General features: G+C 42.5%; 1 long non-coding RNA gene across 1 annotated transcript in view; it reads right to left on the bottom strand.

The window, feature by feature from the left end:
- Positions 1-2,470: 2,470 nt before the first annotated feature.
- Positions 2,471-27,413, bottom strand: part of LOC122705606 — a 31,098-nt gene continuing 6,155 nt past the window's right edge. Inside the window, exons 2-3 of the long non-coding RNA XR_006344156.1 lie at positions 21,671-21,803; positions 2,471-2,763 (exon numbers count right to left, since the gene is read on the bottom strand). This is a non-coding gene — a long non-coding RNA (uncharacterized LOC122705606). The remainder of the gene's footprint in view (positions 2,764-21,670; positions 21,804-27,413) is intronic.

Raw genomic sequence — 27,413 nt, 5'->3', positions numbered from 1 at the left:
TAAGACCTGACACAGCCAGGCAAAAATATTTAAATTAAAAGAATAGAAGCCATTCACTGGTTAGACATGGATTAATAGAAAACAAAGCTTTTTTCAAATTCAGAGAAATGAATTATAATATTCACAAACAAGGAATTATGAAATAAGATGTGAAATAACATAAGATGAAAAAGAACTTATCAGAAATCATAAAAATAAAAAATCATGAGAGCTTTAGAAAGAGTATCTCTTCCTGAGCTGGAGGTACACATTTGCTGAGCTGTCTCTATCCAAGGTCAGTTTGTGTTTTTCCTCTAGTGTTTATTTTTGCAGGCTAATTGTCTCCAGATGCTATTCTTCCTATCTCAAGGTTTCCAGGCCTCAAACTAGCTCTAAGAACTGGATAGAGTACTCAAAAATCTACCAGTAAAGTGAGACCATCAGTTCCCATTCTCTGGACAGTTACCATTCTTACCAATTGTCTCACAGCATTTCCTCATTATGAATTTGTTGTCAGCAATCAAATCTTTATATAAACCAGGTAGTCAAACCCAGCTTCTCTTCCATAATCAGGTACTTGCAAGATTGATTTAATATGTATCTTTATTCACCTTTATTTTATTGGTTTTGACTTTGTAGTTCTGGGTATTATTTTTCATCTGAATTATGGCAAAATAAACCTTTTGACTCTCATGTTATCTGCAAACACGGTACAGGCAAACTTTCTAATTCAAAAATACTGAAAAAGGCTCGCCCTTAGATAGGATCCACTAGTACACCAATGGAAACTTCTCTCCAGGGGATCAGAGGTCCACTCGCCAGTACTCTTTTGATATGGTTGTTCAAACAAATGGGAGCTCATCATTGCTCTTCTGTGACCCACTACTGTGTGGTATCCTGAAGATAATACTTCTGTTTCCTCCTCTTTTTTCCCCTCTTCTGAATGTTTCTCATTGACCTCAGGTTCTTGACCTCAGGTTCACTAAAAGCTTTTTGTAAGCCCTATTTTACTCATGCAACACATATTTATGGATATCTGCTCTTTGCCAAAGTTGATATTGAGATTACAATGGTGATGAGAAGAGACACAGTTTCAGCCCTCCTGAAACTCGCAGGCTGGAGGGTAAGGCAGTCATCAGTCACATAAACACAAAAATAAAGGCAAAATCCCAACTATATTAAATGCCATGTAGGAGAAATGCAGTGTGTTGAGAGTTTATAATGGTGAAATTTCATCTAGTCTGGGAGATTAGGCTTTCCCGATTAAGTGAAATTAGATCTAAAACATTAAATAGAAATTAACTTGGTTAAATAAGGGCAGAAAGAAAGAGGAAGTGTTCCAGGCACAAGCGCAAAGGCCCTGTGGTGGAAGAGAGGAGGTTTCAAGAAAGGAAGTAAAAGATAACCATGGAAACTGGCATGGAGAACTGAGGAAAGTGAGGTGAGGCATGAGGCTGCAGAATGACCACTCGGGATCTTATCTCTCTCCCCCCGTCACTTCCTTCGAAAAAGGAATTCTCTTCTAGAGCAGCTTCTCATCCTGCTCTAGCATATACTCTAATATGTAGTATTATGAAATACTATTTATTTTCTTGGCTTAACATTTCAGGTTTACTTCATCATTCATATTCTGTGCTTTGGTCATAAGTATTACTGTTAATCAGCTTCCTGTTCCACCTTCCAACCCCAAGAATTACTGGGTTACTTCCTCCTTCACACTGATACTTTCTTTTTCACATTTGTTCCTCATACTATCTGGTTTAAAAATTTTGTTTCAGTGGCCTTTTCTTTTACCCCTTAAGTTTTCTATAAGGGTACACTTTGGTTTTTTTAAAGTGTTTTTAAAAAAATTTATTTATCTATGGCTGTGCTGGGTCTTCGTTGCTGTACGTGGGCCCTCTTCAGTTGTGGCGAGCGGGGGCTACTCTCCAGGTGCAGTGTGCAGGCTTCTCACTGCAGTGGTTTCTCTTGTTGCAGAGCTCTAAGTGCGTGGGCTTCAGTAGTTGTGGCGCACAGACTTAGTTGTCCCTCGGTATGTAGGAATCTTCCCGGACCAGGGATCGAACCCGAGTCCCCTGAATTGGCAGGCAGATTCTTTACCACTGAGCCACCAGGGACGCCCTGAGCATATATCCACTTTGGATGGTAGCTTGGGAGTATCTATTAGCTATGAATCATGCTTATAGTTCATGACCCAGCAACACCATTTTTAGGTTATATATTCTAGAGCAATGACTTCCCAAGTATGGCCCTAGCATTATTAGCATTGCCTGAGAACTTGTTAGAAATGCAAATGCTCAAGTCCCACTCAGATCTACTAAATCAGAGTGGTGAGTGGTACTCAGCAAATCAGTGAGTTTAAAATCCCACCAGCTGATACTGATACAAGCTGAAGTTTGAAAAAAATCTACCCTAAAGAAATATCTGCACACATTGTATCAGATAAATTTCACAGTTAGAGCAAGTATTTATTTAGCTCACAGGTCTCCAGGTTGGCAACGTGGGATGGACTCAGCTAGGCAGGTTCTGATTTCCTCTGGCTCAGTCCGGTGCTGAGATAGCTTGGGGTTGGCTGGTGTAGGATGCTCTAGGATGACACAGCTCAACTCTGTTCTGTTTGGTCTCTCTTTCACCAACAGGCTGGTCTGGGTTTGTGCATTCACCTGGTGCTTGGACAAAGCTCCAAGAGATAGAAAGCAGAAGCATTCAAGACCTCTCGAGGTCTAGGCTTGAAATTGGCACACCGACATGCCTTCCACTGGCGGAATTAAGTCCAAGGTCATCCTAGATTCAAGTGGAGGAGAAAAGGACTTTATCTGTTAGGAAGAGCTGCAAAATCATATTGCAAAGTGTGTGGATACAAGGAGGGTAGAGATTGTGACTTTTTTTTTTGCCATCTTCTACATGTGTGCATATAGAAACAATATAAGGATGTTTATTGCAGTATTTTTGATGATAAAACAATGAAAACAACTTAAGTATCCTTCAGTAAGGAGATGGGCAAATTGTGGCACATACATTCACTGAAAGGAATGAGCTAGGTCTCTTTCTAGGTCAACAAGAAAAAATAAAAAACTTTTTTTTGAATGAAAAAAGGGAACTGAAGAGCAATTTGTAAGACTAATAACATTCATATATTTTTCAAACCTATACAATATTACATATTTCTGATGGGTTCATATGTTTGTGGAAATATTAGCAAGGTATATACATCTAACATATCAGTGACTATTCTTGGAGAGTGGAAAAGGAGGCAGTAATTCAAAGCGGTAGTCAGAGAGGATATTAGTTTTATCTGTTAGGTTCTCATGTAAAAAATACATTTATATGTATTCTGTGAAATTAAAAACTTAAAACAAATTTCACTAGAAGCTCATTTCTGGATGAGTCTCTTCCTGACAATGTTCTTTCAGGTCATTATGAAGATTCTGTCATTCACTCAGTCACATTTAGTGAAGACTGCTGTGTTCTTTGCACTGTACTAGTTGCTAAGCGTGCTTAATCCTTTACCAAGTTCCCATCATTTTAGTCCCTAAGTCCTACAGTTTCTGACCCATATCTTCAAAGTCTCTAGCAAGAAATTCCAGGCTGTTTTTTCTTACTGCATCATGGAGTTCCTTGTTTATCAGAGAAAAGGGCAGTGGTTGGTGGAACTTAAACAATTTGGATCCAGGAACATGCATACCTCCCAGTGGACCTTCTCATGATCCAACAGGTGGATGCAGGGCTCACATACTGTGTCAGCATTGTCATTCATGTTCATCCCATCCCTATACTGTCTCACAAAACCTGTTCTGAGAGAGCTTGCTTCAGAAACTTTTACTGAGCAGAGGACAGAAGTCCATGTGCCTGTGTACTTGTTACAAGCGATGGGATGACAGGTAAATCCTTACCCAAGGTAGGCCAGATCAGTTTTTTTTGTACCTGAACTGTGTAACTGTGGTACAGAAATTCTGGTCAGTCTTTCTTGAATAGTTGGGCTAGCAGATTCAGGAGGACCAGATAGCTACCTTTTCCCTCATGCACTGAGAAATAGAGAAAACTTGTCTGCAAAGAGGAGTTTCTTTGTTAGACAATTGAGAATAGGAGCTGCTTTAGTTTGATGGCTCAGCTTCCAGTTTACCATGACTCTCAGTGTTTGGGGGGATGTCTACAGGAATTCCTTTAAATTTTCCAATAATCTCCCCAATTCTTTCTTTCGTTTTCCTTTTTCCCCAAAATTAGTCTGATGGGTTTCTGTTAACTTTTAATCAAAGAATCCTTTACTACAGAACCAGCCATCACAAAGCATGTCTCCTACATGAGGTGGCAACCTATTCCTTCATGCCAGGACCTGCAAATCTATCTTTGGAATCAAGATACACACCATTCTTCTGAATGTCTGTAACAACACCCTGTATGGAGAAAGTCTTACACAAGGGAATTGCTTTGACAGTTTAGAATTTCGCTTCCTCTGTTTTGACATTTTTCTACTTCTAAATAATCAATAGGCCAAAGACGAACCTCAAGAAAAATTTAAAAAATACATTCAAGTGAATGAAAGTGAAATACAATATATCAAAATTTGTGGAACAGAGATAAAGTTGTGCTGATGGGGAAATTTATAGAACTACTCCCTATAAATTGGGAGCTGCTATACTTTAAGAAAGAGTCAATGTATCAAATCAATAATCTAAGTGCCTACCTAGAAAAAGAAGAGCAAAAGAAGCCCAAATCATCAGAAGAAAGGGAATAATAAAGAATATATATCAATGAGATTGAAAATAAAAAATGAGAGAGAGAAAATAAATGAAAAAAAGGCCTGGCTCTTTGAAAACATCAACAAAGTTGACACAATTTACCCAAAGCATAATTTGAATAAAGATCCCCTGGAGAAGGGAATGGCTACCCACTCCAGTATTTTTGCCTGGGAAATCCCATGGAAGAGCAGCCTGATGGGCTACAGCCCATGGGGTTGCAAAGAGTCAGACACAACCGAATGACTAACAAACTACTGTTAGGATAATAGTTATAGTGTAGTATTTTATAATTTTATAAGGTAGTATTTAACTTATAATTTAAATACTCTCCCAAGCAAAATCTCCAAGCCCAGGTAATTTCACTGGAGAGTTCCACTGAATGTTTAAATAAGAATTAGCCCCAATTCTATAGAATCCTTTTCAGAAAATAGAAGAGAAGGGAATTCATTTTATATAGTAGTACAACCTTGACCAACCTAGACAGCATATTAAAAAGCAGAGAGCTTACTTTGCCAACAAAGGTCCATCTATTCAAAGCTTTGATTTTTCCAGGAGTCATGTATGGATGTGAGAGTTGGACTATAAAGAAAGCTGAGCGCCGAAGAATTGATGTTTTTGAATTGTGGTGTTGGAGAAGACTCTTGAGAGTCCCTTGGACAGCAAGGAGATCCAACCAGTCCATCTTAAAGGAGATCAGTCCTGAATATTCATTGGAAGGACTGATGTTGAAGCTGAAACTCCAATACTTTGGCCACCTGATGTGAAGAGCGGATTCACTGGAAAAGACCCTGATGCTGGGAAAGATTGAAGGTGGGAGGAGAAAAGGACGAAAGAGGATGAAATAGTTGGGTGGCATCACTGACTCAATGGACATGAGTTTGAGTAAACTCCAGGAGTTGGTGATGGATACAGAGCCTGGCGTGCTGCAGTTCAAGGGTGTCAGGAAGCATTTAACAAGAGGCTTCCTGTGTGCTGTTTTGGATCTGTCAGGAACCCTCTGGCCCTTATTGATTCCTGAATATTCAGGAATTAAGAGGCGAGGCACGCCTTTCCCGGGGCTGAGGAATCCAGGCATTTCTCATTACAGTGGTAAGTACCCTCTTCCTTTTTATGAGCCATATGGTAAAAGGTGATTGTTTGCAACTCTCTCTCTTTGATAGGGATCGTCTTATGTTTTGTAAGTCTGGAATTTTAATCTTTGTCTTTGCTGAGAATAACCACCTTGTAAGACAGTATATATGCCCACGCCATGTTGATTAAAACACCTTTGCTCCATCAGAGCTTTGGTCCCCGTGTCTTTCTTTCTTTCTTTTCCTTCCTTCCTTCCTCCCTCCCTTCCTTCCTTCCTCCCTTCCTTCCTCCCTCCCTCCCTCCCTTCCTTCCTTCTTTCTTTCTTTCTTCTCTCTCTCTCTCTTTCTATTTCTGGCTAATTCCTTGGAGCGTGGAGGCCCGCTGAGCTCACTTTCTTGCCCTGGCTTCTAAGACCCTCTCCAGAAGGCGCACTGCGCCTTCACCCACTCGAGAGGGCGCCTGGTGCCTACGTGCAGCAGCATGAGCCCTAAGAACAGGGCTATATTGGCTTTCCGCGTAAACCAGGGGGTATCAGCCTCTTTCTCTCTCTTACTCTCCGAACCACCAGGTTCCGGTCCATTAAAGGACCAACAAGCGCTATCAGCCTCTTTCTCTCTCTTACTTTCTTATCGTCGACTCCAGGCCACCAGGTTCCAGTCCATTAAAGGACCAACAACGGGGTCGCAAAGAGTCAGACACAACTGAGTGACTGAACTGAACAACCTTGACATCAAAACTAGACAAAAGTACTACAAAAAATTATAGCACAATATCCCTTAGGAAAATGGATACAAACACTTCTAACAAAACATATCAAATAAAATTCAGGAATATGTAAATGGAAATATACTTCATGATGAAATGAGATTTATTCCAAGGATTCAAGGTTATTTAAAAAAACTAAACATGCAACTATCATATGACCTAGTATTTGCAATTTTGAGCATTTAGCTCAGAGAAATAGGACTTATATTCAGACAAAAGCCTGTACATGAATATTTATATCACTTGTATTCGTAATAGTCCAAATGTCTTTCAAACAGGTGAATAGTTAAAAAAATATATATGCAAACAAAAAAACCTTGGGTACATCCATACCATGGATTACTACTCAACCAGAAAAGGAACAAACTATTGATACACACAACAATCTGGACGGATCTCCAGAGAATTTTGCAGCGATAACAGCAATTCTCTAAGGCACAGGTCTGTATGATCCATTTATATAACATCCTTGAAATGACAACAGTAAAGAAATGGAGAACAGATTAGAGTTTGCCAAGGGGTAAGGAGGGGGCAGAAGTGAGAGGGAAGTAGATGTTGCTTTAAACGGGCAACATGAGAGATCCTTGCAGTGAAGGAGCTTTCCTATTTTTTCACTGCATCAATTGTCAGTATCCTGGTTGTGATTAATGTAGTACAGTTTTACAAGACTGTTACCAAGAAGAAATTGAGAAAGAAGTACATAGGACCTTTCTGTCTTATTTTTTAGAACTGCATGTGAATCTACAGTTATCTCAAAATAAAAAAGCTTATTTAAAAGTAAAAGAAACAAAATACAAAAATTTTTCTAAAACAGTAAATGGTGTGTTAGGAACCAGGATGAGTATTTTGAAACTCAATCATATCTATCCTCCATGTGAAATGCTTTAAACCTCCCTTTACCAACAGGAGAAAGTCCAGACTCTTGTGGTTAGGCATGTGGATAACTATTGAGAAAAACTATTTTTGTTATTGGGGGGAAAAGTTCCACAAAAGAGTGAACCACATTTTTTCCCCAGCCAAGATGGTAGCCAGACCTCTGGGTCCTGAAGGTCTGGACTTTCCTTACACCACCAGGAGGTAGTTAACAACTATAACTGGTCCTTTGAGAGTTCTCAAAACAACAAAGTATAAACAGAGAAGGGTTTGTCTTTCCTAGCTATCTAATTTGCTCAGCCAAATCCCTTTCCTACTGGGTATAAGGGAACTTTATGACATCTCGTCTTGGTCCAAAACCTTCTAAGGCTTTCCTAGCTATTAAAATAGTGTGTTTCCTAGGGAATATTCAGTTGCGTTAGGTACTTTTTCCTCTGCCAAGTCCATTTTAATGCCCTCTCTCCTGGAGTTGGACAGCGTGCCTCTTGCATGGAGGCCCTGGCAGGGTTTGAATGGCAGTTGCGCAGTTTTTTTAACCAAGCTGTCTGCTTGCTTTCTTTCATCTCCTGGTTCCTTTCCTTCTAGTCCTTCAGGCCCACACCCACTGTCAGGAGCAGGTGTGGGGAAAGGGAGTAGACTGGAGAATGCTGGTTGGTACAGGTTCCCAGTTGCTGGGCCATGCAGCTGGCAGAGCCTCGGAGAACCGGCTCTAGAGGGTATGGCTGCCTGTGTACCTTGAGCAGGAACCACTGAAGACTGGCTTTGCAAAGCTCAGCAAGGCCAGAAGAAGCTAAGTGACTCATGGAAATAAAGTTAAATGGCATAATCAGAATTTTAATTAGGGTTAACCCCATAGTCTGCCCACTTCCTTGCCTGGTCTTCCTGGGAATCTGTGCAAAGTAATACAGGCAAGGGAGTGTGCATTCATGTGAAAATTTGCAGAGGAAGGTCATAACCTCCTACAGCTTCCAACCCCATGTCTAGCACTCTGTGTACTGTCTTTTCAGCCTGTTTCTTTATCTCTATCTTCAAATGGAGACAAAATAGCCAGTGACATTACTGTAGGATTTCAAGGCTGGTAGGCATATTAGATGTTACCTAGTGTGGTTTTTGTGGGATAGGGCATTTGGAAATGCATGAAGCTAATTACTTTTGCATAATGTGGTGGTGGGGATGATTTTTAAAGTCCTTAATCTGTGGGACAGTTGTGCTGACAAAGATTCTCTCCTCAACCAAACTCTAGCCAGCCTCCTCTGAGCCCTCTTCATTTATTTATTTACTATTTTTAAAAGCAGCTGTGTGCCTTCTTTTTTATTTATTTGGCTGCCCTGGGTCTCAGCTGCAACACGTGGGATCTTTGATTTTTCTTTTGGCATATGGGATCTTTAGCTGATCTTTAGCTGGCTTAAAACTCAACATTCAAAAAATGAAGATCATGGCATCTGGTCCCATCACTTCATGGCAAATAGATGGGGAAACAATGGAAACAGTGATAGACTTTATTTTTGGGGGCTCCAAAATCACTGCAGATGGTGACTGCAGTCAAGAAACTAAAAGACGCTTGCTCCCTGAAAGAAAAGCTATGACAAACCTAGACAGCCTATTAAAAAGCAGAGACGCTACCTTGCTGACAAAGGTCCATTTAGTCAAAGCTATAGTTTTTCCAGTAGTCATGTATGGATGTGAGAGTTGGACCATACAGAAAGCTGAGTGCCGAAGAACTGATGCTTTTGAACTGCAGTGTTGGAGAAGACTCTTGAGAGTCCCTTGAACCGCAAGGAGATCCAACCAGTCCATCTTAAAGGAAATCAGTCCTGAATATTCATTGGAAGGACTGATGCTGAAGCTGAAGCTCCAATACTTTGGCCACCTGATGCAAAGAACTGACTCATTAGAAAAGATCCTGATGCTGGGAAAGATTGAAGGCAGAAGGAGAAGGGGATGACAGAGGATGAGACGGTTGAATGGTGTCACCGACTCAATGGACATCAGTTTGAGCAAGCTCCGGGAGTTGGTGATAGACAGGGAAGCCTGGAGTGCTGCAATACGTGGGGTTGCAAAGAGTCAGATATGACTGAGAGACTGATCTAACTATCTTTAGTTGTGGCACATGAACTCTTTCTTAGCTGTGGCATGTGGGATCTGGTTCCAACACCAGGGATTGAACCCAGCCTCCTGCATAGGAGTGTGGAGTCTTGGCTACTGGACCACCAGAGAAATCCTTGAGCCCTTTCCTTGATGTAAGGCCTCAACTTTGACTATAAAGTCTTGAACTAATACTAACAGTTTCTAACAGTTCAAGGGCAACTTAAAGTGTCTGCCTGATAAAAACCCAAGGCTGCCAGAATCATTTGCTGTTTGCTTCAGCAATACCTGACGATAGAGCCTCTGTCTCTCAGTCTCTGTGGGAGGGTAGGGGCCTAACTTTCAATTAATAAGCTTCAGTCAATAAGCCAGTTAGCAAATCTAGATGGCTTTCATGTGGACTAACACCTTTGTCCAGTTCTTTGTAGTTTTTCCTTGCTCACTGCTCACTGCCTCCTTCCTGCTCCTCCGTTCCCTCTGCACAAATAGAACTGGTGCTCAGCTTTCCCTCTACTGTCAGTTTCTGAATAAATCTGCTTTCACAAATTTAACTAATGTCCAGCTGTGTTTATCTATGACAGTTCACAAAAAAATTGTTCTGCCCAAAATACCACCCTTGAGAAACAGGAATCTTTTTTCCAAAACAAGGTCTCATAAGTGTTTTCACTTTGTGAAAATCTGTACACTTATGAACTGTGTACTTTTCTGTCTATATCTTATACTTCTTATATTATAGATCAAAGCAACAGAATAGAAAGCCCAGAAATAAACCCATGTGCCTATGGTCAATTAATCTACAATGAAGGAGGCAAGAATACACAACAGGGAAATAGTGCTGGGAAAACTGGACAGCTAATGTAAAAGAATGAAACTAGAACATTCTCTAACACCATACAGAAAAATAAACTTAAAATGGATTAAAGACCTAAATGTAAAACTGGACCCTATAAAACTCTTAGAGGAGGGAAGAAGACTTCCCTGGTGGTCCAGTGGCTAAGATTCTGTGCTCCCAGTGAAAGGGCCCCGGGTTTGATCCTGGTCAGGGAACTAGATTCCACATGTTGCAACTAAGTTTGCATGCTGCAGTGAAGACTGAAGATTCCATGTGCTGCAGCTAAGACCTGGTGCAGAGCTGTGGTACATATATATAATGGAGTATCACTCAGCCATAAAAAGGAATGCATTTGAGTCAGTTCTAATGAGGCAGATGAACTTAGAGCCTATTACACAGAGTTAAGTAAGTCAGAAAGAGAAAAAAATATCATATTTAATGTATACATGTGGAATCTAGAAAGATGGTTCTGATGAACCTATTTGCAGGGCAGCAATGGAGATGCAGACACACAGAACAGACTTGTGAACATGGGTTAGCGGGAGGGAGGGGAGGGTGGGACGAACGGAGAGAGTAGCATAGAAACATATACACCACCATGTGTAAAATAGATAGCCAACGGGAATTTGCTGTGTGATGCAGGGAACTCAAACCGGGGCTCTCTGACAACCTAGAAGGTGGGATGGCATGGGAGGTGACAGGGAGGGTCAAGAGGGAGGGGACATATGTATACCTATGGCCGATTCATGTTGCTGTATGTCAGAAACCAACACAATACTGTAAAGCAATTATCCTTCAATTAAAAATAAATAAATAAATAAAAAGACCTGGCATAGTCAAATAAATAAATATTAGGAAAAAAAACAACCTCAGAGAAAGAACATGGGCAGAAGATTCTGACATAAATTGCAGCAATATCTTTTTGGATCCACCTCCTATAGTAATGAAAATAAAAACAAAAATAAGCAAATGGAACCTAGTTAAACTTAACTTTTGCACAGCAAAGGAAACCGTATACAAAACAAAAAACACAACCCACAGAATGGGAGAAAATATTTACAAATGATGTGACTAACAAGGAATGAATCTCCAAAATATACAAACAGCTCATGAAGTTCAATATCAAAAACAAAACAAAACAAAAAGACATACAGATGGCCAAAAAGCACATGCAAAGATGCTCAATATCTCTAATTATTAGAGAAATATAAATCAAAACTACAATGATGTATTACCTCACACCAGTCAGAATGGCCATCATCAAAAAGTCTACAAGCAACAAATGCTGGAGAGGGGTGTGGGGAAAAAGGAACCCTCCTACACTGTTGGTGGGAATATAAACTGGTTACAGCCACTATGGAGAACAGGATGGAGGTTCTTTAAAAAACTAAAAATAGAGCTATCATATGATCCAACAATGCCACTCCACTCCTGGGAATGTATCTGGATAAAGCCATAATTTGAAAAGATACCTGGACCTCAGTGTTCACTGCAGCAATATTTATAATAGCCAAGACATGGAAAGCAACCTAAATATCCATCAACAGATAAATGAATAAAGAAAATGTATATGTGTACAATAGAATTGTACTCAGACATGACAAAGAATGAAATAATGCCATTTTCATTGACAGGGATGGACCTAGAAATTATACTAAGTACAATAAGTCAGAAACAGAAAGTGCCATATAATATCACTCATATGTGAAATTTTTTAAAATGATTGAAATTAACTTCAACTAATTTAAAAAAAAATGAACTTACTTACAAAACAGAAACAGACTCACAGACTTAGAAAACAAACTTATGATTAAAAGAGGAAAGGTGGGGAGGGGAGAAATAAATTAGGAGATTAGGATTAACATATACACACTATTATATAAAAATGGATAACCAATAAGGGCCTACTGTATAGCACAGAGAACTCTATATTCTGTAATAACTTATATGGGAAAAAATTTGAAAAAGGATACTGAGTATACGTATATGTCTAACTGAATCACTTTTCCATACACCTGAAACTAACACATTGTTAGACTAACATTGTGTTACAATGTTAACAAGTCTAACATGGTTACAACTAACATTGTAAATCAATTATATTCCAATATAAAATAAAAATGTTTAAAAGAATAAAGATTGCAGAAATAGACCCACATAGTTATAGTCAACTGCACTTTGACAAAGAAGAAAAGGCAGTACAATGGAGTAAAGACAGTCTTTTCAATAAATGGTGCTGTAACAATTGAACATTCACATACATATGTAGATACTTAGGCCTTACACTCTTTACAAATATTAACTCAAAATTATCTGAATGCAAAACTATAAACCTAGAAGAAAACATAGGAGAAAACCTGGATGACCTTGGATATGGCAATGCCTTTTTAGGAATAACACCAATGTTATTATGATTAAATATGAAAGAATTTATTGTTATGCTAGACTTCCTAAAAATTAAAAGCTGTTCAGTGAAAGACAGTATCAAGAGAATGAGGAGACCAACCACAGACTGGGAGAAAATACTTGTATAAGACATATCTGATAAAGGACTACTATTCAAAACATAATAGAATCGAATCTGCCTGCAATGTGGGAGACCTGGGTTCAATGCCTAGGTTGGGAAGATCCCCTGGAGAAGGGAACAGCTACCCACTCCAGTATTCTGGCCTGGAGAATTCCATGGACTGTATGGTCCATGGGGTCGCAAAGAGTCAGACACAAATGAGCAACTTTCACTTCCACTTTTCATTCAAAATATATATGGGTTTTTTTTTTTTTTTTTTCAGGTCCACAAAGTAAAGAATGAGCTAACAGACTGCTTTAGGCATCTGTTATAGTCTCCCAGCTCTAAACAATTTCCAGTTGCAGATGTTAAAATATCCAGAATCCACAGAGAACAGAATAGACAACATAACTCATCCAGCCTCTGCTGCTCCGAGGGCCTTCTGCAATTCACAGCATTTGATGACATGTGGGCAGTCAGCTTGCCTGTGTTCACAGGCTGCATTCAATTCACTGCAGCTTATAAAACCTTTCACAGAGAGTCATTACAGGGCCAGACATCTACACTGGGGATGTATAAACATGAACAAGTGCCAGGGCCTTCAGGAGCTCTTCGTTAGCAGAGAGGACAGGTGGAGAGTCTCTGCACACAGTCGACAGGCTCTCTCCTGCACAAGGGAGACTGTGGAGAGGTGAGGGAGCTGGGATGCGGCCTGTGCTCCTGTTGACAAGCTGTGTGTCTGGCTCTGAAGGAAGGGGTGACTGTTTCTAATATGCACAAATGGGCAAGGTGTGCTCCCCGCAGCCCTGGACTGAGGTACAGCCTTGCTGCTGCTGCTGCTGCTAAGTCGCTTCAGTCGTGTCCGACTCTGTGAGACCCCACAGACGGCAGCCCACGAGGCTCCCCCGTCCCTGGGATTCTCCAGGCAAGAACACTGGAGTGGGTTGCCATTTCCTTCTCCAATGCATGAAAGTGAAAAGTGAAAGAGAAGTCGCTCAGTCATGTCCAACTCTTAGCGACCCCATGGACTGCAGCCTACCAGCCTCCTCCATCCATGGGATTTTCCAGGCAAGAGTACTGGAGTGGGTTGCCAGTGACTTCTCCGGAGGTACAGCCTTAGAGTTCATTAATATAAAAAGAAAAGTGGGACTTCCCTGGTGGTCCGCTGCTTAGGAATCTGCCTTGCGATGCAGGGGATGTGCGTCTGATCCTTGGTTGAGGAGCTAAGATTCCACATGCCGAGAAGCAGCTAAGCCTGCATGTGGCAACTACTAAGCCCCTGTGCTCCGGGGCTCATGTGCTGCAACTAGATAATCCATGCACCACAACAAAAGATATCCAACTAAGACCCGACACAGCCAAATAAATACATAAATATTAAAAATATATGTAAAATAAGAAAAGTGCTGTCCTAGAGGCAGATATCAATAGCTGTGAGGTGGGAGGAGGGAGCAGGAGAGTCTTCTGGGGGAAGGAGTTATAGGGAGTGACAGAGATTGAGGGACATTTCAAGAGGGCTTTGGAAGAGGAACAGGAATTTGCTTGTTTAGTGAAAGAAAAGCAAACGAGGCAGGGGAAATAGAGTGAGCAAAGATGCAGAGGTTTGACATTACAAGATCTGTTTCTAGAATAGGGAGCAGTTCAACCTGGCTGACGGAGGTAAGGTCAGAGGGTAGCCACAGCCAGATGGTGCCGGCTGTCTAAGCCACACTGAGTGGTCCTCAGATTCTGGTGTGGTCTGAAACACATGGAAAGCCTGTTTACAAGTGTGGTTTCCTTGGCTGGAGCCCCATAGATGAGTTCTGATTCAGGAGGTTTGGGGAGGGGCTCAAGAATGAACATTTAAAATGATTTTCCTATAGGATCTGGGTATAGTGGTCAGCTGGTAAAGAATCCGCCTGCTATGTGGGAGACCTGGGTTCGATCCCTGGGTTAGGAAGATCCCCTGGAGAAGAGAAAGGCTACCCACTCCAGTATTCTGGCCTGGAGAATTCCATGGACTGTAAAGTCCATGGGTCGCAAAGAGTCAGACATTACTAAGCGTCTTTCACATTCACATAGTGGTCAGAGAAGAAACAGTACTGAGACAGAAGGGTGTTCAGAGGAGGTTAGGCAGCACAGGGTCTGCTGGGCTCACTGGAGCAGAGCTTGCCAGCTATCAAGTAGAAAGAGGTACAGCTGGGGGAATCCACTTTGCCTGTACATGCTCTTAGAAAGCTATCTCAGACGCCAACCCTTAATTAATTCCCCCACCCACAAGTGCAAAGGTCTGGAAACTGCTTAAAATGTGAAGAAAGCAGATACTGGGGACAAAGATTTCAGGACTAAGCTGTACCACCTGTGGGTTAGGTCGCTCCCAGCTAATAATTACCTCCCCTCCGAGTCTCTGTCTGTACACCAGTAGGACCTCAGGGCCCCTCTCAGCCACATGATATATGAGGTTTCAGTCCCTCCTAGTGAGAGGTTCATTGTATAAGGGGATGCCGAATAAGGCCAGGAAAAAAAAAAAAAGACTCTAACAGTGGAAGCTGTAACAGACTAAGAATTTTAGGGAAGGAAAGTTCTGTTTTGCCCCAAGCCTTCTCAAGCCTCTCCGAGTGCCTCCCAGCACCCAGCGCAGTGCCTTACACCTTGCGGGCATTGGATACATACCACTTAATGATGAACAGCATCAGCATGTCAGTGTTGGCTTTTCAGGACTGAGCACATCTGAAAGGCCTTCTCTGTACTTCATTCAGGCAATGATCAGCCTACGTTTCATATGGTGACGCTCCTATTATCCACACTTATTAATTAAGTTTCTCAATTATCTGGATATTTGGAAATATTCTCAGGTAATAATAACAGTAACCCTGGGAGGCTGTAACCTTTAGGTGATGGAATGGGGGAAAGAAGTAAAGGTTTTAGAGGTGATGAAAAGTTTATCTTGGGCTTAAAAAACCTTTAATATATGCAGATTTTGGCTTTGAAACTTGCCAAATGGAGGCAGTTTTGTAGGATATTTGAAAGTATAATAGAAAGCCTATACCAGACAAAGCAGCCTTTGGTTTGCTGGTGAAACGGTGTTCCTTACCAGCACAAATCAAAAGACACGTGTACATTTCCTCCACTGGTATTTTCTGGGACCATCTCCCAGACAAAACACCACCACTGGGATCCTTGTCTCAGGTAACATTTCTGGGGAAACTCCAACTAGACATCAAGTCACTGGGAGGGTGATGCTGAGGGCATTGATCTGCAGTTAGGGTGCTAGAAGAGACAGGGCTATCACTAGGTTTGCAAAGCTGTAGAGAAAGTAGCTGGAAAGACCTACATTAAAAAAGCTGAGGACAGCAAAGACTCATGGTAGAGCTGGCACCTGTGGGAAGAGAGGGGTAACCTTGAATGGATGCCTACTCTGGCACTGATCCTGTGTTTGGTGTTAGACACACATCACCTCTCTCAATCCATACAACCACAGTATAAATCAAGAAGGGGTCATCTCAGGCCTGGAGGAGGGATTTGAACTCGGGCCTCTCTGGTGCCATAGGCTGTGCTTTGTCCCCAGAGCAGCCCCCACGAATGAGTAACTGTCAGTGGCCAGTGTGGTCTTTACAGAGAAGAGCCAGGAGTGCCTCAGGCCAGGCGAGGTGAGGCATCCCAGCGGGGAAGGAAGGACCTTTCAGGAAGTTGAGGTCAGTCATACCGGTTCTCAGCAGATTCAGAAACTTGGTCTATGCCTCTAGCAGGCGTCTGGCCCAGGAGAACTGAAGGAAAGCAATTAAACTCTCCAGAGACTTATGCATGATCGAGGTAACAATCTGTCGGCCAGATCCTCATATTACTGCGTATTAGTTTCCTACTGCTGCTGTAACAAATTGCCACAAGCTTAGTGGCTTCAAGCAACACACAGTGGGACCTAGAGATGATCAGACTAAGTGAAGTAAGCCAGAAAAGGAAAGAAGACGATAATATGACACAGCTTATATGTGGAAGCCAAAAGAGAATAAGATACAAATGAACTTACATACAAAACAGAGCAACAGACACAGAAAACAAACTTATGGTAACCAAAGGGGAAAAGAGGCTGGGAGGGGGGATAAATTAGAAGGTTGAGATTAACAAATACACACCATGCTATTACATATCAAATAGATAACCAAGGGGACTTGCTTGGTGTTTCAGTGGTTAAGAAACCACCATGCAATGCTGGGGATGTGAGTTTGACCCCCTGGTTGGGGAATTAAGATCCCACATGCCTCAGAGCAACTAAGCCCACATGCCATAACTAGAGAGTCTGTGGGTCACAACAAAAGAGCCCACAACTTAATGATACAATGAAGACCCGAGTGCCACAATTGAGACCCAAGACAGACAAATAAATACATAAATAAATATTTAAAAAATAGGTAACCAACAGGGACCTACTGTATAGCATAGGGAACTATAATCAATATTTTGTAATAACCTATAAGAGAAAAGAATACGAAAAAAAGATATATATGTAGAGCTAATTCACTTTGTTGTATACCTGCAACTAACAACATTGTAAATCAACTATGCTTCAATAAGATAATAACAACAACAACAACAAAACCCCCTACAGATGTATTATCTTGCAGTTCTGGAAATAGAAGCCTGAAATTTGTTTCACTGGTCTAAAATCAAGGTGTGGGCATGCCTGCGTTTCTTCTGGAAGCTCTAGAAGAGAATATTTCTTTGAGTTCTCCAGCTTCTAGAGACGCCCTTCCTTCATTCTTTGGCCCTTTCATCTATCTTCAAAGCCATCAGCATTGCCATCTCCCCATCTCTCTCTGACCCTGTGCTCCTGCCTCCCCCTTTGGATTATATTTGGTTTATCTAGATAATGCAACACAATCTCCCCACCTCAAAATCCTTACCAATCACATCTGCAAAGTTCGTTTTACCACATAAGGTAACACAGAGACAGGTTCCAGGGATTAAGATGTGAATATCTTTGGGGGTCAACCAACGATATTCAACCAATTCACCAATCCTTTGGTCATTATTCAGCTAACCACAGCGGGTCTGTTTTTCTCTCCACTGGAGCAGGAAGGCTCCATATAAGTCTAGTCTATGATCAGTGACTGCTTGGGGAACCTGAGTCTAGAGCCTCATGGTGTGGATGATCTCCGTGGTCAGAGTTATCAGTCAAACATGAGCCAGCCGAGCAACAATCCTCCATCCAACAAACAGGGAGTGGGAACCTCTGGTACTCAGGCCTTTCTCCTTGTTGATGCCGTGCACTTTCATCACACAGACCACATGGCATTGGTCAGTTACTACTCTCTACTTATAGATCTGGGTGGACCCCAACTCCCCAGCATGGCGCATTAACAAATCATTTCTTCTGGTTGTTTGATGGGACCTGACCTGTCTCACCCTTGGTCCCCATTAATTGTGCCTATTAATGTGGTCTGACAGACCATGCTACAAACCGGTCTCCAGAGACTGGGTTTAACCCGGGTCAGCCCAGGACCTCAGTGCTCCCTGCTCTCTCTCTCCCTCTCTCTGTATGCATGCGTGTTAAGTTGCTTCATTTCTGTCCTACTCTTTTTGACCCCATGGACAACAGGTTCCTCTGTCCATGGGATTCTCCAGGCAAGACTACTGGAGTAGGTTGCCATGCCCTCCTCTAGGGAATCTTACCAACCTGGAGACTGAACCCATGTCTCTTACATCTCCTGCATTGTCAGGCAGGTTCTTTACCACTAGCACCACCTGACTTTTGATCATATACTCCAGGCTTTTCTGCCTTTCCTCTGTGGTTTTGACAAGCTGTTAGGACTTTTCTCTCTCCTGGATTCTGTGCACAGATAATCTCATCTATTATGTGTTTCAGGTCTTTTAAAAAAAATTATTTATTTATTTATTTGGCTACGCCAGGTCTTAGTTGCAGCAACACAGGATCTTCGAACTTCATTGTAGCATATGAATTCTTAGTTGTGGCATCTGGGATCTAGGTCCTTGACCAGGGATTGAACCTGGGGCCCCTGCATTGGCAGGGTGGAGTCTTAGCCACTGGAAGTCCCTCATCCATCATGTGTCCATTTTTATGAGTAACCTTGTCTCGAAGTTTTGAGGATAATTAACCTTACCTTCAAATGTACTGACCTTTTAAAACAACAGCTCTTACTCACAGTTGTCTGTTTTCCACTTAGTGTCTACCTCTGAAATTCACCCAAAGAATGTCCCATGGGAATCTGTTTACCTGCCAGGCACTGGGGTAAGGGCCCAGGGATATGATAGTGAGCAGCTGTGTTCCTGGTCTCACAAAGCCTAGAGACCAGTAGGGAGATGAATCTTTATCAAATAATCACACTCATGAATGTGTAATTAAAAATGGAGGTAATTACTCCTTTAAAAAATGGAGGTAATTACTCTTAAGAAAAGAAACATGGTTAGTGAAAACTTAAAGAGACTGGCCCTAAATAAGTGGTCTCATGGGAAACTTCCCTATGAAGTTCCATTCGAACTGTGATCATTGGGTGAGTGGAGGAGAAAGGTGGGGGAAGCCATGAGGTTAATGTGGCTGCAGGCAGGGAGGGCTGGATGAAAAAAGGGTCAAGATGAGGTGGCAGAGGCAGGTAGAGACCAGGGAAGGGTTCTGGGTCTTAGCCTAAGAGCAAAAGGTTTTTAGCAAGGGGAGGGTGTTGACACTATCAGATTTGGGTTAGATCACGGCCAACAGATTTTGTTGGGGAAGGGAGTGCAGAACTGGAGCAGAGAGGGTAGTAAGGAGGCTCTCACAGTAACAGAGGAGACATGAAGGTGACTTGGTCAGCGTGATGCCAATGCAGAACAGAAGTGGCTGGTTCATGGGATTCCCCTGGTGGTCCAGTGGCTAAGACTCTGTGCTCCCATTGCAGGGGGTCAGGGTTCAATCCCTGGTCAGGGAACTAGATCCCACATGCCGCAGCTAGAAACTAGAAAGAAACTAGAAAGAAACTAGAAACTAGAAAGAAACTAGAAAGAAAAGATCGCACATGCCACAACTGAGATCTCATGCAATCAAATAAATAATAAAATTAAATTAAATTAAAAAAAAAGAAGAAATGGCTGGTTCCTTGTGGTCATTTGGAGGCAAAACCCATCAGGGCACGTTTAACACGCAGGGCAAAAGAATGAAAGGCTTCAAAGACAAAACAAGCTTAATGGCTAACATAAATTCCTATTAACTGAATGTGTGTTTACATTCAATTGCAATCAAACACTTGAAAAGAATGAAATGCTCACTCTTGTGTTTATTCTGACAGGCCTAATGAGAACAGATGCATTCAGTGTGAGACAGCTGCCCATCCTTATGAACCTGAGACATGACCACGGTGGTGGCTTCTGGAAGAAAATGACATACCCAAGATCAGGTCCTTGCATGGACAATATGGTTGCTGATTTTACCATCAGACTCTCTCTCACAGTCTTCATAGTAGAGGGAGGGGCTGTCTCTAAAACCAAACCACTAGCAGAGCGGGCTGACCTTAGAAGGAGAGGCTTACAATAAATGGGAGAATTCTGGGAATCCAACCTCAAGAATGCTAACCTCTTTCCCCACTTGTGACTGCCTTTTGAACTTGAGGATTTGGCAGTCATTCAAACCAAATAACTCTGGGGTGCAAAAGCAACAGAGTCCAGAGCAATCTCTGGCTCATTGTTTCAGATTAGATGTCTTTATTGGGCAGGTCTCTGAATCCTTGCCCCTTTTCACTTACAATAGATTCTCTGGTCTAATGAGAATCTGCACAGATATATTTCCTTGATATGCTTTTCTATAACAGGGAATTTGGTTGCTTCACTGGGAGAGAAATTCTAAGACTTTAAACTTGAGTCTCTGGTCCTAAGTATCCTGCTGGCACCACCTGGATGTTTCTCATTAAAATCACTTGTTAAAGTGAGTGGGCCCTTATGGAACATCCTGGCAGATTCTGTTTACCCAAGGGTCAGAGATCTGAGACCTCTGAGCTCAGCAGAGGGGCAGTGGGGAGAGAAGTGGGTATCCTGGGATGAACACTGAAGGCTCCCAAATGGGAAGTAGGGTCAGTGAGCTCCAAACTTGGCCATTACATTCAATTATACATTATGAGAGGGGAAGGAATAATGAAAACAAATTTGCAGTTAATAATTATTGCATCCAGGACTTCCCTGGTGGTCCAGTGGTTAAGAATCTGCCTGCCAATGCAGGGGACGTGGGTTCAACCCCTGGTCCAGGATGATTCCATATGCCTCGGGAAACTAAACCCTTGTACCACTACTGAGCCCACACTCTGGAGTCCATGATCCACAACAAGAGAAGCCACTGTGATCAGCCCATGCACCGCAACTAGATAAAGTCCACACGTGGGAAGAAAAACCCAGCACAGTCAAAAACAAATAAAAAACCCAATCAAAACAAACAAAAACTATCGTATTCAACCCAATGCACATCTAAAGCTCTGAAATCTCAGTTGAGATCTATGCACATCTGAGCCCTGACCTTCATCAAACCGCTACTTCATTATTAATATCTGTGATTCTCAACCTGCACTTCGAATCATGGGGGTGGAGGTATGGGAGTTGGGGGTTTTAGTAAACAAACACACGCCTTTGTTAATGCTCTCAATCATTTCCACATGACAGGTGAGTCACCCAACTCACTCCATTTGTACCTTACCTAATCCTATAAGGCAAGCTATGACCACTGCAGTTCTGCTCTGTTATCTGTCTACCTGTCCAGCACATTTGCCCCTGAAACAAGGCATTCACCTGTGTTTCCTGTTTGAGTCCAGCTCCTATTGCCTGTCTTAGCACTGGAACCTTGTGTGGTTTAAGAACATGGATACTCACCTCTTTGACACTCTCCTTTCTGGTCTCTGCTAATTCCTGCTTCCAGGAAAATGACTTGGCTCTGACCTGCTTAGTCATGGCCTACACCCTCCATTAGGGACTGTGAGCACCTGCTAAGATCTTCGTAAGCAATCTGTGAAGTAGGAGAAATTGGAGAAATTAACACTCAGATGGTAAGTGCTCCTATAAGACCACCCAGCTCTGGACTTTACTGCTTTTTGATTCTATAATACAAAGAATTCATTGTTCTAATTTCAGTTGTTAAAACATCAAAAATTATTACCCACTTACTTGGAGAGTGAGGATTAAATTGATACAGATGCAAATTTAGTGAGACTAACATAAACAAGGCTTGGGTCATTGGGAGATACTGACTAAATGGTGGGCATATTACTCCCAAGTGTTGTTTTGTATTTAGTCAACTCTGGTTGTCATGACAAAATATTGTAGATTGAGTGACTTCAACAATAGATATTTATTTACTCACAGTTTCGGAGGTTGCAACTCTGAGATCATGGTGCCAGCAAGGGCAGGTTCAGGTGAGACTTTCTTTTTGGTTACAGCACACAGTGGACCTCATGTGTCTCTTAGAAGGATACTAATCTTATGGTATCAGGGCCCTGGACCCTTATGATCTGAGGTAACCTTAATTATCTCCTAATGGGTTCTACCTCCAAGTATTAGTGATTAGAGCTTCACTTTAGGAATTTGGGACTTCCCTGGTGGCTCAAAAGGTAAAGAATCTGCCTGCAATACAGAAGACTTGGGTTCGATTCCTGGGTTGGGAAGATCCTTTGTAGAAGGGAATGGCTACCCACTCCAGTATTCTTGCCTGGGAAAACCCATGAACAGAGGAGCCTGGCCGGCTACAGTCATAAGGTTGCAAAGAGTCAGACATGACTAAGCAACTAACACACTTTTAGGAATTTGGGGGGACACAAGTTAGTCTTGAGAGTCCCTTGGACAGCAAAGAGACCAAACCAGTCAATCCTAAAGGAAATCAGTCCTGAATATTCATTGGAAGGACTGATGCTGAAGCTCCAATACTTTGGCCACCTGATGTGAAGAGCCGAAGCACTGGAAAAGACGCTGATGCTGCAAAACATTGAAGGCAGGAAGAAAAGGACATCCTCTGTCAAGAGGATGAGATGGTTGTATGGCATCACTGACTTGATGGACATGAGTTTGAACAAGCTCCAGGAGTTGATGATGGACAGGGAAGCCTGGCGTGCTGCAGCCCATGGGGTCGCAAAGAGTCGGACATGACCGAGTGACTAAAGTTAGTGTATAACATGTTTCTAGAGAAATCACTAAATCTTAAAAAGAACACAAAGGTCATCGTTTTATTTGCACATTCCTTCCCAACAACTCATTTCTCTGCACAGTCTCCTTTCCTGAGGTACAGATGAGAGAAGGGCACCTTGCTCCCCTCAGGCTCCAGGAAAGTTTATCCAAACAGACTTTAAGTGTTCCAGGGTTTCTCCTGCCCTTGGGTTGCTTATCCACACAAATGCCTTAAGGATTCCCAGAGAAAGTGCCTCATATTCTAAGACTCAGGCTTCCACCCTGGATTCAACACTGTGTTCACTGGGCCAATCTTCCCATCTTAAGAGAAACACTAAAGTACAGGGCTGCTTTTCATCCCCTGGGGAAGGAAATGACGACCCACTCCAGTATTCTTGCCTGGAAATCCCACGGACAGATTGGGCTAAAGTACACCGAGTCTCAAAGTCAGACATGACTTCAGACTAGACCAGAAAGCCATTTTACACAGGAAGTAAAGAGGATGTTGGAAAACAACCCCAATTGTAGGCCTGAAGAACTCATCTCAGTGACAGCCATGGCCTCCAGCAGCATCCTCCACAGTGAGAGGTCAGAGGGTTAGCTTCCCTCAGGAGAGATCAGAACTTCAAGTTTTGTCCTAAGAGGCTTTTTTTTTTTTCCATTTATTTTTATTAGTTGGAGGGTAATTACTTTACAATATTGTAGTGGTTTCTAACACCTATCTTACTCAAACTCTTCCAGAAAATTGCAGAAGGAGACTTTTTCTCATTAAGTTGTTACAAGTTGTTAGAAGCTAGGCTCACTGAGAAAATCTTAAGAGGCCCTTACTAAAATACTTTCAAGAAGCCATGTCAGCAGGGCTCTCTTGTGAAAGCAAAGTTAGAACATTTTAGATGGTCAGGGAACTGAGTCACTTTCTACAATGAGCTGGGCAGTTTTTCAGAACTCTGTACCATCAGCATGGGTGAAGGGGTGAGAACTCATGATAAAGAAGCCCTGTAGTTTGTCCTCTTCAAGGTGTCCACTTTGGCTTCAGCCAGCAGTGTGTGTGCTAACTCACTTCAGCCGTGTCTGACTCTTTGCAACCCTATGGACTGTAGCCCGCCAGGCTCCTCTGTCCACGGGATGCCATGCCCTCCTCCAGGGGATCTTCTCGGCACAGGGATCGAACCCTAGTCTCTTAAGTCCCCTGTTTTTGGCAGGTGGATTCTTTACCACTAGTGCCACCTGGTCAGCTGGCAGACCAGAGGTTAATTCCCGCCTCTGTCACTTCTGTTATCAAGCTATCCCATTTGAGCTCATTTTCCTCAGCACAACCCTGAGAGGGAGTGTAACCGAGAGTGGGGTCCAGCTGCTGATCACTCAAAAGCCAATTACATGGCAAGGTTGGTGGAAACGAAAATTTGCTTTCTTTTGGAAAAGTGAGAGATTAAATAATTTAAGATCTATCGTTAGTGAAGGGTAGAACTTTGGGCCCAGAGCCAGGCTCAAGAATAAACTTAAAAAGATAGTTCTTGAAAGCAGAGAGAGGAGAATGAAAGAGCAAAATGCTTTCTTAACCTCATTTGGCAAAAACAGTTGCATACTTTTGCCTCCCAAGTGAATCTCTGTATTATCCTGTGGAATTGGTGGACATACTCTTTTATTTACTATTATTTTTTCCATGAGAGTTCTCTGACCAGAGATTGAACCCAGACCCTCAGCAGTGAAAGTGTGGACTTCTAACCACTGGACTGCCAGGGAATTCCCAATTTCTTTTTTTTTTAATAATTGATTAGGCTGGGCTTCCCTGGTAGCCCATATGGTAAAGAATCTACCTGCAATGCAGGAGACCTGGGTTCAATTCCCGGGTGGAGAAGATTCCCTGGAGAAGGTAATGGCAACCCACTCCAATATTCTTGCCTGGAAAATCCCATAGACTCCTCCCATAGAGCAGTCTGGCTGGCTGTAGTCTGTGGGGTTGCAAAGAGTTGGACACGACTGAGTGACTCACACATTCAGGTTTTAGCTGTGGCACGACGGATCTTTAGGTGCAGCATGTGAACTCTCAGTTGTGGCACGTGGGGATCTAGTTCCCTGACCAGGGATTGAACCCGGGCCACCTGGTATGGAGATGTGGAGTCCTAAGCGCTGGGCGGCGGCTGCACGGCGCTGGAGCAGCATGCGGCTGAGAGAAGATACCCCATGTCTAAGGCCAGGAGTGGCGGCTAAGAGGAGATACCCCACGTCCAAGGTCAGGAGTGAAGGTCATGAGGAGATACCCCACGTCCAAGGTTAGGAGTGAAGGCCATGAGGAGATACCCCACGTCCAAGGTCAGGAGTGAAGGCCATGAGGAGATACTCCACGTCCAAGGTAAAGAGCAGCTGTGAAGAGATACCTCACGTCCAAGGTAAGAGAAACCCCAGTACGACAGTAGGTGCTGAGAGAGGGCATCAGAGGGCAGACAGACTGAAACCACAATCACAGAAACCTAGCCAATCTGATCACAGGACCACAGCCTTGTCTAACTCAATGAAACTAAGCCATGCCGTGTAGGGCCACCCAAGACGGACAGGTCATGGTGGAGAGGTCTGACAGAATGTGATCCACTGGAGAAGGGAATGGCAAACCACTTCAGGATTCTTGCCTTGAGAACTCCATGAACAGTATGAAAAGGCAAAAAGACAGGACACTGAAAGATGAACTCCCCAGGTGGGTAGGTGCCCAATATGCTACTGGAGATCAGTGGAGAAATAACTCCAGAAAGAATGAAGAGACGGAGCCAAAGCAAAAACAACACTCAGCTGTGGATGGGTCTGGTGATAGAAGCAAGGTCCGATGTGGTAAAGGCCAATACTGCATAGGAACCTGGAATGTTAGGTTCATGAATCAAGGCAAATTGAAAGTGGTCAAACAGGAGATGGCAATAGTGAACACTGACATTCTAGGAATCAGCAAACTAAAATGGACTGGAATGGGTGAATTTAACTCAGATGACCATTATATCTACTACTGTGGGCAGGAATCCCTTAGAAGAAATGGAGTAGCCATCATAGTCAACAAAAGAGGCCAAAATGCAGTACTTGGATGCAATCTCAGAAATGACAGAATGATCTCTTTGTTTCCAAGGCAAACCATTCAATATCACAGTAATCCAAGTCTATGCCCTGATCAGTAACGCTGAAGAAGCTGAAGTTGAACGGTTCTATGAAGACTTATAAGACCTTTTAGAACTAACACCCCAAAAAGATGTCCTTTTCATTATAGGGGACTGGAATGCAAAAGTCAGGAAGTCAAGAAACACCTAAAGTAACAGGCAAATTTGGCCTTGGAATACAGAATGAAGCAGGGCAAAGGCTAATAGAGTTTTGCCAAGAGAACGCACTGGTCACAGCAAGCACCCTCTTCCAACAACACAGGAGAAGACTCTACACATGGACATCACCAGATGGCTGACACCAAAATCAGATTAATTATATTCTTTGCAGCCAAGATGGACAAGCTCTATACAATCAGCAAAAACTAGACCAGGAGCCGACTGTGGCTCAGATCATGAACTCCTTATTGCCAAATTCAGACTGAAATTGAAGAAAGTAGGACAAACCACTAGACCATTCAGGTATGACCTAAATCAAATCCCTTACGATTATACAGTGGAAGTGAGAAATAGATTTAAGGGACTAGATCTGATAGACAGAGTGCCTGATGAACTATGGATCGAGGTTCGTGACATTGTACAGGAGACAGTGATCAAGACCATCCCCAAGAAAAAGAAATGCAAAAAGGCAGAATGGTTGTCTGAGGAGGCCTTACAAATAGCTGTGAAAAGAAGAGAAGTGAAAAGCAAAGGAGAAAAGGAAAGATATTCCCATTTGAATGCAGAGTTCCAAAGAACAGCAAGGAGAGATAAGAAAGCCTTCCTCAGCAATCAGTGCAGAATGGGAAAGACTAGAGATCTCTTCAAGAAAATTAGAGATATCAAGGGAATATTTCATGCAAAGATGGGTTTGATAAAGGACAGAAATGGTATGGACCTAACAGAAGCAGAAGATATTAAGAAGAGGTGGCAAGGATACACAGAAGAACTGTACAAAAAAGATCTTCACGAGCCAGATAATCACGATAGTGTGATCACTCACCTAGAGCCAGACATCCTGGAATGTGAAGTCAAGTGGGCCTTAGGAAGCATCACTACGACAAAGCTAGTGGAGGTGATGGAATTCCCGTTGAGCTACTTCAAATCTTGAAAGATGATGCTGTGAAAGTGCTGCACTCAATATGCCAGCAAATTTGGGAAACTCAGCAGTGGCCACAGGACTGGAAAAGGTCAGTTTTCATTCCAATCCCAAAGAAAGGCAATGCCAAAGAATGCTCAAACTATCACACAACTGTACTCATCTCACATGCTAGTAAAGTAATGGTCAAAATTCTCCAAGCCAGGCTTCAGCAATACGTGAACCATGAACTTCCAGATGTTCA

Source organism: Cervus elaphus, chromosome 12 (assembly GCF_910594005.1).
Source record: "Cervus elaphus chromosome 12, mCerEla1.1, whole genome shotgun sequence".
Taxonomy (NCBI): Eukaryota; Metazoa; Chordata; class Mammalia; order Artiodactyla; family Cervidae; genus Cervus; species Cervus elaphus.
This window is presented reverse-complemented; position numbering and strand designations above follow the sequence as displayed.